This window comes from Mytilus californianus, unplaced genomic scaffold, assembly GCF_021869535.1.
Source record: "Mytilus californianus isolate M0D057914Y unplaced genomic scaffold, xbMytCali1.0.p SCAF_4, whole genome shotgun sequence".
NCBI classification, from domain to species: domain Eukaryota; kingdom Metazoa; phylum Mollusca; class Bivalvia; order Mytilida; family Mytilidae; genus Mytilus; species Mytilus californianus.
In genome coordinates, this window is record NW_026262690.1 from 65,066,454 (window position 1) to 65,077,475 (window position 11,022).

An 11,022-nucleotide genomic window follows, 5' to 3' on the forward strand; every position below is an offset into this window, starting at 1 on the left:
AAACCATTTTTCATTGGATAAGCTGAGCATAAGACCAAATGGCAGAAAGGAGTTAAAAAATGCAACATTTGAAAACACGTTTCGTGTACGGGGATAAAAGAAGGTGACACATTCCTGTGCTCTAAACACATTACTAATTAGTGAATAAACACCTATGAGGATTTGACACCAATCAGTGACTTTGTTACTGTCAAAACTTAATTTAATTTGTTAAGAGTTTGCTTCCGATATAAAGGAGATTTTACAGTTTTTAATTTTTGTGTTTTTTTTTTATTGTATTGTATGATTATTTATATATATGTATGTATGTGTATGAAATGTTTTTGATTAATAAAATATAAGCCCATGCCCTTTCAATGATCTGTCTGCTACCTTTAATAAACTGAAAAGAGATCAAATTAATCAACATAACGAAATAAGTAAATATTTTTTTAATGAACACACCAATAATTATGTTTTCTAAATATGTTCACTTTCATGAATATATCACTGATAAAGCTTAAACTGCAAACTTTGAATAGAATAAAACAAAAAAAATCTTTGAGAATTATTTTAAATTTAAAACAAATTTCTAAACTAGTTCATAATAAGGTACTGTCCTAGCATATTTGTTTTACTTTAAGAAATGATTAAAAAATAAATTTATAGATTTTTTGAATGATTTGGTCCTAATAATATCAAAAAAGTATGCCAGACAATGGTAATAAAATTACTATTTCATTTATAATTAAAAAATTACGTTGATTTCCGCCATTTATTCAAACATTTAACATAGTTTGCTACTGTCCTGGCAGATTTTTTTTATGTTTACAAAATAAAAGTTCATAAAATTTTATATTTTCATAAAGCTGATAATACAAACTTTCCAATGAACACACATTTTCTTGCCAGACATGCATTTTGAACAAAATATTCAAATTTATCCATTGATTTTAAGCGAATTTCAACAAAATTTCTGACGCAAAAGGCTACTGTCCTGGCAGATTTTTTTTGTGTTAATGTAATAAAAGTCCATATCTTTTTATTTTTTCTTAAAGCTTATATTTCAAACTTTCCAATGAATCAAAATTTGCTTACCAGACATTCATTTTGAAGAAGATATTTAACTTTATATTTTGATTTTGAGCTGATTTCAACAAAATTTCTAACGTAATAGGCTACTGTCCTGGCAGATTTTTTTAACTTTAAAAATCCAAAATTATATTAAATTTTAGATCTTTAGAATGATTATTCCCTTAACTTTACAATCGTACAAAAATATTATGCCAAACAGTTGTTTTGGAGAAATTATTTCAATTATAAGTAAATTTTTCTCGGCAATTTCAGCCATTTTTTTCTTAAAATTTAACTGTCCTGGCAGATTTTTTTTAACTTATTAATTTTTTATTTTATTTTTTTTTACAAATAACGTAAGTATATACCCTGTTCTTTATTATACAGTTTATATTTCAACAATATGTTGGTTAAAACAAAAGTTACAGATGAAAACGTATCGAAAATAACTGTCCTGGTTTTATCTGTCCTGTTAATAGACCTTCCCCAATCAAAACGATCGTTAGAATTATTCTTACAAATGGCTGCGCCCAGTAAAAAATTTAACAGAATTTAGATTATGGTATGCCATATTCTCTTTGATTTCATATATTTGTAAATAAGACATATTCTCTCAATGCTTTTTAAAAAATTAAACCCTGAGTTTGAACAATGCCTGTCAATGGTGCGCAAGCTAGGTTCATGTGGACCCTTTGGCTGAACTGCGACTACTATGAGGGTCGTAATATGGGGTACCTTCATGACGAATAACGGTAAAAATTCTTGCCAAATGACGTAACGGTAATTTTTGATGCATGACGATAAAATGTACACATCCTTTGGACGAAAAAAATATCGACTGATTTTGACGAATCATGTTAATTTTTTTCCTAAAATAACAGTTATGATAATTATTTGCATCTTCGCTAGCCAAGGGTTATGATCCACTTCCCTCCTCTCCACGACACGAGAGGAGGAAGTGGATCATAACCCTTTGGCTAGCGAAGATGAATTATTTGAGACCTCTGACGATCACGATAAGGATATTTTGACGATTCAATGGAAAATTTTAACCGATTTGACGCTGACGGTAGCCTAAAATGACCGTTTAACGCCTGACGGTAAAGGGCATTCCTACCCTCTACTATAACACATATCCCTGTCTCATGGGTTTTTGTGCTATTAAGAATGCATTGTGACGTCACAAGGTCCATTGAAAAAGCATGTTTAGTACGAATCCATATGACGTACGAAAACAAATGATCTGACCATATAGAGTAGTCTCAGGACTGAACCACAAAATTAATTCTGAGTGCAGACAAACCTGTGGATCTGGAAAAAAATTATGGCACAGCATACCCTAGTCTGACAAAACACAGATCAAGTTTTAATTTTGGTGGCATCACTTTAACTGTTCTAGAGTTATGCCCCTTTACAAATGGAAAAATTGCTGAATTTTTCGTTTCTGTTCTATGACTTTAGTTTGCCTCAACCAAATGTTATGAAACTTATGCACAATGCTCATTACCACAAAACACAGATCAAGTTTGAATTTTGGTGGCATCATTTTTACCGTTCTAGAGTTATGCTCCTTTACAAATGGAAAAATTGCTGAATTTTTGGTTTCTGTTCTCTAACTTAAGTTTGCCTCAACTAAATGTTATGAAACGTATACACAATGCTTATTACCACAAAACTCAGATCAAGAACAAATTTGGGTAGCGTCACTTTAACATTTCTTGAGTTATGTCCCTTTTTATTGTTATATGCAAGCGGGGGCATCATCTGTGTCCCATGGACACATTCCCCATTTATTTCTTTTCAGATGCAAGTCCATTAAAAGAAATTATCAAAGTGAACTATGTATGGATACATTCAGAGTGAGTTTTTCTCAATTTGTTGTGTTGAAAAAAATCTAAACTTTCTTATATTTCATTTTCCTCTAGCTTTTAATAATGTTTTCAAGTGTGTAAGACTAGAATTATATGATACATGTACAGTGTATGTATTACTTTTCAGATTCCAGATGACCATTTAGATGGTTTAAATGTATAGAATGAGTAAGACCCAGATCCAGTCAGAATGGTATATTCTCAAGGAGCTGGTGTCAACAATACAGATTTTATATTATATGTAGATTCAGTAACATCAGATGTTTGTAGATTCAATAGTCTATGTTTGTAGTCTAGCAATTGCATGCAAATCAGCAACTAACTCTAAGTTAACAACAGGTAAATGTAACAAGTGTTTAATAATATTAGAATAGTTTAGTTATCCTAAGATTTTACAAAAAAAAATACATCTCAGATCATTTCTGCCAAAAAAAAATTGACAAATATTTCGTTCATCTGTTGTATCTATTTATCAGTATATGATCAGATTGCTCAACTTCTTGGGTAATGTATGTACACATGTTATAAACAGCTTTTGTTAAGCTAAAACTTTTAAAGCCAGTCTTTCTTTTTTCTAGAAGGTACATTTTGCTGCAATGTCTGAACAGTTCTAGATATTTGACACCTTCCTGAAAATGTACATAATGCCTTAAAACTACCCATAGCATATTATCTTTGTACATAGACACATTGTGTTGATGTACAGTATTTTTATGTATCTGTATATTGGGTATTTTTACTTTTATATCATATATGACATGCATAGATAAGATAAGATAAGATATTTTTATTTCCAATTATGGGCCCCAAAGGGCATAAACATTACAACATGAATAATTTTTCATAATACAATACAAACATAAGTATTACATTAGGAAAAAAGTGTTACTAAATTCCTACATTATTTGAATATATATTAACAAACGATATAATAAATATTGAATCCAGGGTTGCTGATCGAATATTCTGATAAATCTATTGTAATTTTCCAGCCGACTCCTAACACTAGAACCAACCAACATGACAACATAGAATTATAATTTGATTGATACAAGTTTTTCAAGAACTATAATAAGTGATAAAACAATAGCCATATTTATATATAAAATTGATACTTAATTTAATTATATAGGACCATAGATAACTGCTTGCCATTTATTCTCCATAGGTGAACAAAGTATTATCCTATGCCAAAGTGTGCCATGTGGAACAGTATGATAGACCAATATCTGGATGTATCAATGTTTGTCCTCATTCAGTTGTTAACAACAGTCCAGAAAAATTATACAAGGTTTGTAAAGTTTATTGTATTGATTTTCTGTTTATGAAGTGTATAAACTGATAGTTATGGATTAAGTTTTAAAAGTGGTTAAGAAATTGATGATCATTGATAAATAAAAATGATGTAAATGCTATCCGATTTCTCATTTAAACTATTAAATTGTGTCAACATTATCATATTCTGATATCATTTACCCAGAATTTCATATTGCCAACTTTGAAACCAGATTGAATTCTTGAAATTTGATTAGTAATTATTTACAGATTGTTTGATATGTCCCCTGTCATACTTTTTATTGTTCTTTTGTAGACATTGTTACATGAGCTATTCCATACACTTGGATTTTCAAAAACTCATTTTGCATATTTTAAGTAGTGTCAGATTAAAGGTTTGTCATTAGGACCTTTAATAACATAGACAATTAGCCAAATGGTGGTTAAATAAATGTTTTTCTTAATCAAATTTTGATGGACATTGGAATGCTGTCCTCTTCCTACTTACAAGATACTTACAGACAAGATACAATCATATGCCAACAGTGAAATTGATAATTCACAGAATTCATTATTGATATGTATAAAGTATATTGAAGTGTATTAAAGTTGAGAATGGAAATGGGGAATGTGTCAAAGAGACAACAACCCGACCATAGATCAGACAACAGCCGAAGGCCACCAATGGGTCTTCAATGCAGCAAGAAACTCCCGCACCCGGAGGTGTCCTTCAGCTGGCCCCTAAACAAATATGTATACTAGTTCAGTGATAATGGACGCCATACTAAACTCCAAATTATACACAGGAAACTAAAATTAAAAATGATACAAGACTAACAAAGGCCAGGTACTTGTTTGTACTTCCCAAGAAGCTCTACAGAACTTGATTTTGTATTACATTATGTTTTCTAACTTAAAGTTTCTGGTCTATACCTAATTCGTAGATACCACTATGAATACTTGATACAAATTACACATAATGCACCTTATTTATTGTATTTGTTATGTTCATATCAGAAACCAAAAGTTTATAAGCTTTTATTGAAACTTTTTTTATGAATTTACATTTAATCTTTAAAATTCTACTGACGGAATATAAAAATAGAAGATGTGGTATAATTGCCAATGAGACAACTCTCCACCAGAGACCAAATGACATAGAAGTTAACAACTATATGTCACTGTACGGCCTTCAACAATGAGCAAAACCCAAACCGCATAGTCAGCAATAAAAGGCCCACAATGACAATTGTAAAACACTTCAATTGAGAAAACTAACGACCTGATTTATGTAAAAAACAATGAACGAAATACAAATATGATGTACAGCAACAAATGACAACCAATGAATGACAGGCTCCTGACTTGGGACAGGCACATACAGAATGTGGGTGTTAAATATGTTAGCAGGCGCTCAACCCTCCCCATAACCTGGGACAGTGGTGTAACAGTACAATATATGAACAAAGTATAAAAATCAGTTGAAAAGGGCTTAATTCATCAGATCGATAAAAAGCAGAAAAACACAGACCAGACGTGGCAGGGTATTTATACATCCTTACAACAAATTTTTGCAGGAAATTAACAAATTAAAAAAACTGTTTTCTAAAGAAGACTTGAGGACAATTTTGACAGAATATATATATATCATGGAATTTTCCTATCCAGTACTTAGATATCCAATTAGCTGTGCAGTTGATTGGCAATTTTCTTGGGTGCTCAGTCTCCTTCCTAGAAACCCCAATAATACTGACTGTTGTTATAAAAGTGATATTAAACCTCTGTATGTTTTAGTGATAACTATAGAATTGACCTTCAAAAACATTTTTTTTAGTTTTTTGCAGAAAGAAATCTTGATTGTCATTCCCTAGGTTTAACCATTGTCAAAGAAGTTAATGGATAAGTAAGGATTGTTACACCATCAGTTTTAAGAGAAACACAAAATCATTTTGGATGTTCATCTGAAACTAAATATGGTGCACATTTGGAAGGAAAGGTAAATGAAGGTGTTTTTTCTATAGTTTGTTAGTTAAGAAAATACATAAATGACATTTGTGTGGGTTCTTGTAAAACAAGAAAAGCTTCCTATCTATACTACTAAAATAACAAGGTCCAGTTTGTTAGCCGGCATGACGTAAAATCGATGAATCAAAGAATTCAATTTTATATACAACTTATATAGGACAATTGTGTTGTTTAAAAATAACACCATTTGAGACCCTTTTGATTTCCACATATTTAATATTACCAATAATTAACAAGTTCTGGTTCGAATCTGATACCAATAGTATATGTCACTTGTAGTTTCCAATTGTGGTTACCTGTTACCATCTGTAAATCCCTCCTCTTTCAAAAGTTCCTGGAATTCTTCCAGTAGTTGTTTTATATCTATGTTACACTATAGTACACTATTTAACAAGTCTGTTTTCTTCCACCTCAATACCACTATTAATTTGGTTAATTAAAAAGTTAAATTAGTTTATAGTAAGTTTATTGTAGTAAGAAAACCAGGACGGGTTCAAACAGAAAGATTTTGAAAGCAAGAGAAAGATGTGCACCTTACAATCATCATGACTTAGTCAGATGACAATACAAATACTAAAAGTCCATGCTAAAAATAAGGCATAGGAACTGTAATTCTGTCACGGACCCACGTACAAAGAACATAAATGACATTGTAATAGTATATTTAGATATTAAGTGGATAACTGAAAACTTGTCTGGAATAAATGAATGTGACCATGAAATAAATTCTCCTTATAAATATTTATTCATTAAAACTTTTTAAAAATCATTTGAAAATTTACCCAAGAAGATTTATTTTTGGCTGAAATGTTTTTTACAGTGCATTGAATTATACTTTAACTCTAATAAAATTGAGAATTGAAACATGTTTTGATTCCAATAACTATAGAAATTTCTGACAAAATTAAAAAAAAAAAGATATTTGAAGTCAAAACAGTTTAAATTTAAATCATATGTTTTAAAGAGGCAGCATCTATGAAAGTCATGAAACTGTAAACCGTAAAAATGCTGTAATCGATATCAGTGAACAAATGTGCTTTGTGTCATTTTTAGGATTCTAATGAATGTAGTAATTAAGAGTAAAAAACTGTGTAAAACTAGAGCTCATTTAATTTATTATACAAGAATGAACTTTCATGTTATGAGCGATAACCTAGACCCTTCTGAAAGCACATGTTCACAAAATTAATGATAATTCTAATTTCACTTCAGTATTTGAATTGAAGTCATTTCATTTGCCTTTTTAAATACATTGTGTTTTTTTTTAGTTTAACGACTTACATCACATTAGGATGAAATGTTGATGTATGGATCCTGATATGGGAATGGTTAGTATATGCTTGTAAGAAGTACATATTAGTTTAGTGTAGAATGCAGAAAGTTCTGCTGTTTCAGGGAAAGTGTTCAATTCCAAGAGTTCCTGACTTTGAAGAAGAGATATTTGGAAGTTCTAGTTTGTGTTTTGTATCAAATTTAACTTCAAATGATGTGGTAAAAAATTCTATTTTTTGTTGGCATGAGATTGCACCAAGTGCAATCAATTCAATGTAACAACTGGCTGGATAGCTAAATTTTTAACTTTTGTGAGAAACTACAGTGAACTGTACTTTCCTTAGATCTTATCCATGCTCATCTGATGCAATGTATTAATATTATATAATAATCATTTTATAATAATAATACAATATGTCCTCCTGATTAATTGTTGATTACAAATGTAATAACATAAATTAATTGAAGATGAATATGTAGAGAAGGAAAAACATGAATGTTTGTAAAAATATTCTTAAATATTAATTGTTCATCTCTCATATTTTCTCTATAGAGAGCTGAAGACACATTTGGTTTCCGGACAATAACTTTAGTTTAAGTGAATGGATCTCTATGAATTCTTACCAGAAGGTTCTCTACCACAAAAGAAAGGTTGGGATTGATTTTGGGGGTGATGGTACCAACAGTTTAGGAATTAGGGGCCAAAAACAAGCATTTTTGTAGTTTCCAGACAATAATTTGTGTGTACCGGTAAGTGTATGGATCTCTCTGAAATTGTACCACAAGGTTCCATATCACAAAGGGAAGGCTGATTTTGAGTTTGGGGTTATACGCCCCAAACGTTCAGGAATTAGGGGCAAAAAAGGGTCCAAAAACAAACATTTTTCTAGTTTCCAGATAATAACTTGTGTATAAGTGTTTGGATCTCTCTAAAATTGTACTACAAGGTTTCATACCATAAAGGGAAGGCTGGGATTGAGTTTGGGGGTAATTACTCCAAAAGGGGGTGGGGGGTTCAAAAAGTTGGGATTTTTTTTTCAAATTTTTTTTGGGGGGTTCATTTTTTTCTTCAAAATTTTTTGAAATCTTCAATTGCACAGTATTGCGCAATAGCACAGTATTGGGCAAAAGCAAGAAATATTCAATTGCACAGTATTGCGCAATAGCACAGTATTGTGCAATATCACAGTATTGCGCAATAGCAAAAAATCTTCAATTGCACAATAGCACAGTATTGTGCAATAGCAAGAAATTTTCAACTGCACAGTATTGCGCAATAGCAAGAAATCTTCAATTGCACAGTATTGCGCAATAGCAAAAAATCTTCAATTGCACAGTATTGCGCAATAGCAAGAAATCTTCAATTGCACAGTATTGCACAATAGGACAGTATTGGGCAATAGCAAGAAATCTTCAACTGCACAGTATTGCGCAATAGCAAGAAATCTTCAATTGCACAGTATTGGACAATAGCAAGAAATCTTCCGTTTGAAAACAAATACAAATGTTTTAACCAATTTCGGTGGGATTAATTAAGTCTTTAATTTTTGGGGGTTCTAATCTTGTATAATTTTTTGGGATACTGGGCCCCATTTTTAAATTGGTCTACATTGAAGTCAAAAGGGTCCAAAATTAAACTTTGTTTGAATTCATCAAAAACTGAATTATTGTGGCTGTATGATTTGCTGAATCTTATAGTGCATTTAGATTTTTATTTTGGGCCCTGTTTTCAAATTAGTTCATATTAAGGTTTGAAGGGTCCAAAATTAAACTTTGTTTGATTTCAACTAAAATTAAATTCTTGGTGTTTTTTTTATATGCTGAATCTAACCATGTTGTTGGATTTTGGATATCAGACCATTCCAGGTAAATTAAATGTCCCATTTCAAATTTTTAAGATCTTTGACCACATTTATTTTGTGTCAGAAACCTATATTATGTCAAAAATTTGATCACAATCCAAATTCAGACAGTATCAAGCTTGAATATTGTGTCCAAACTTGCCCCAACTGTTCAGGGTTCGACCTCTGCGATCAAATCCGGCTGCGGTCAGTGAAGCATTTTATTTAGGAATAATGCATCCTTTTCAAACTTTTATGACATTTTTTTCAGATACTAGGGTACAGAGGATATATCAAATGTCCAAGTAGTCAAGATATCATGTGTCCAGATCTCCCAGATAATACCACCCTGCCTGTTACAGAATATTCTAATGTTACATACTGTAAGTGTTGTAAAGCTATATAAAAATGTGTAAAAATTAAGAAAAGAAAACTCAGTGCTATTCATAGAAGCAATGTTTTTCACAATAACTTCATTGTAGCTTTTTTGTTCTGAAATTGCAATTAGCTCTCAACCTTACTAACCTTTTACCAAATTGTTGTTTTAATAAAAATTATTGCTAAACATCAAAATATATCTTATGAAAAGGAAATTATGTATCAATTCATGCTCACTTTGCTATCAAAGATGAAGCCTACATGTTTGACAATAACTACAATTTTTTTTCATAACAGCAGCAGTGGATTATTTCATATTCTCTAATTCTTACCTGATTTATCGTTTTCCTGAACCGTTGATTATTTTCATTTATTATATAAATCAATGTGTGGTTCGTTTGATCTCAGTTCTGCATTGGTCAAATTTTCTTGCTTTCCTCTGAATTACCTATTGTGACGTCATGAAAAAAGGCGACCATGCCTGATGACGTCAAACAGAGAGAACACATCTTTTTACATAATAAAATTTCTAATTAAAAATAGAGGAACAGATTCCACCACCTAATCTTGTGCAATACGATATTTATCCACTCTCGACAGTTAAATTTGAAATATTTAAAACGCTTGGTGAGCCTTGCTTTTTAAATTTTAAAATTTAACTGTCTCAAGTGGATAAATATTGTATCCCACTCGATGAAGTGGTAGAATCTATATTTAAACCATTATCTAAATGTTCCAATTAATGAATATTTTACTGTCCAATTCTTAAAAAATTAATCAGGTTAAATAATTTTATCTTTCAGATACTTCAACCAGTGCCAAAATATCAAGTACAGACCATAGTTCCATTGGCAGTGCATCACCAAGGACAAACAACAATGTTCCTATAAATATTTCTCCAAATCTGTTTATTAGTTTTATTATATATTCTTTAATTAATTTTAATTATAGTCTTTCTCACCTTAGAAGAGAGAGTAATTGTTTTTATAATGTATTCTGCTTTATAAATACAATATCCCAGCTTAAGATTTTATAATTCATGGAGCCCAAGGAAACTTAGCATTTGCTGCAATATAACAAAATATATAGTGTTTTCTCCTCAATAATTACAGCTTCATTTAATACAATACGAAGTTTGAAATCTCTTATCCATGAAAAAATCATAACTTGGTATGAATTTGAACTTAGGTTAAGTCTCTATGTGTACAAAGCAAGGACATCTAAAGGGGCAATGAAAATCATTTAATAAAAGTCAAAAAAAGGAAACATAGCAAAATGGCTAAAAAAAAAGAAGATCAACAACAATT

General features: G+C 30.8%; 1 long non-coding RNA gene across 2 annotated transcripts; it reads left to right on the forward strand.

The window, feature by feature from the left end:
- The first annotated feature begins 1,549 nt into the window (after positions 1-1,549).
- LOC127738338 (uncharacterized) lies at positions 1,550-10,741 on the forward strand. 2 transcript variants are annotated; one of them, XR_008000008.1, is made up of 7 exons: positions 1,550-1,615; positions 3,052-3,263; positions 4,093-4,215; positions 6,034-6,195; positions 7,493-7,552; positions 9,609-9,720; positions 10,519-10,741. It is a non-coding gene; the product is annotated as an uncharacterized LOC127738338 (long non-coding RNA). The 2 variants fall into 2 exon arrangements; XR_008000007.1 differs by having other exon boundaries at positions 4,093-6,195.
- Positions 10,742-11,022: the final 281 nt, after the last annotated feature.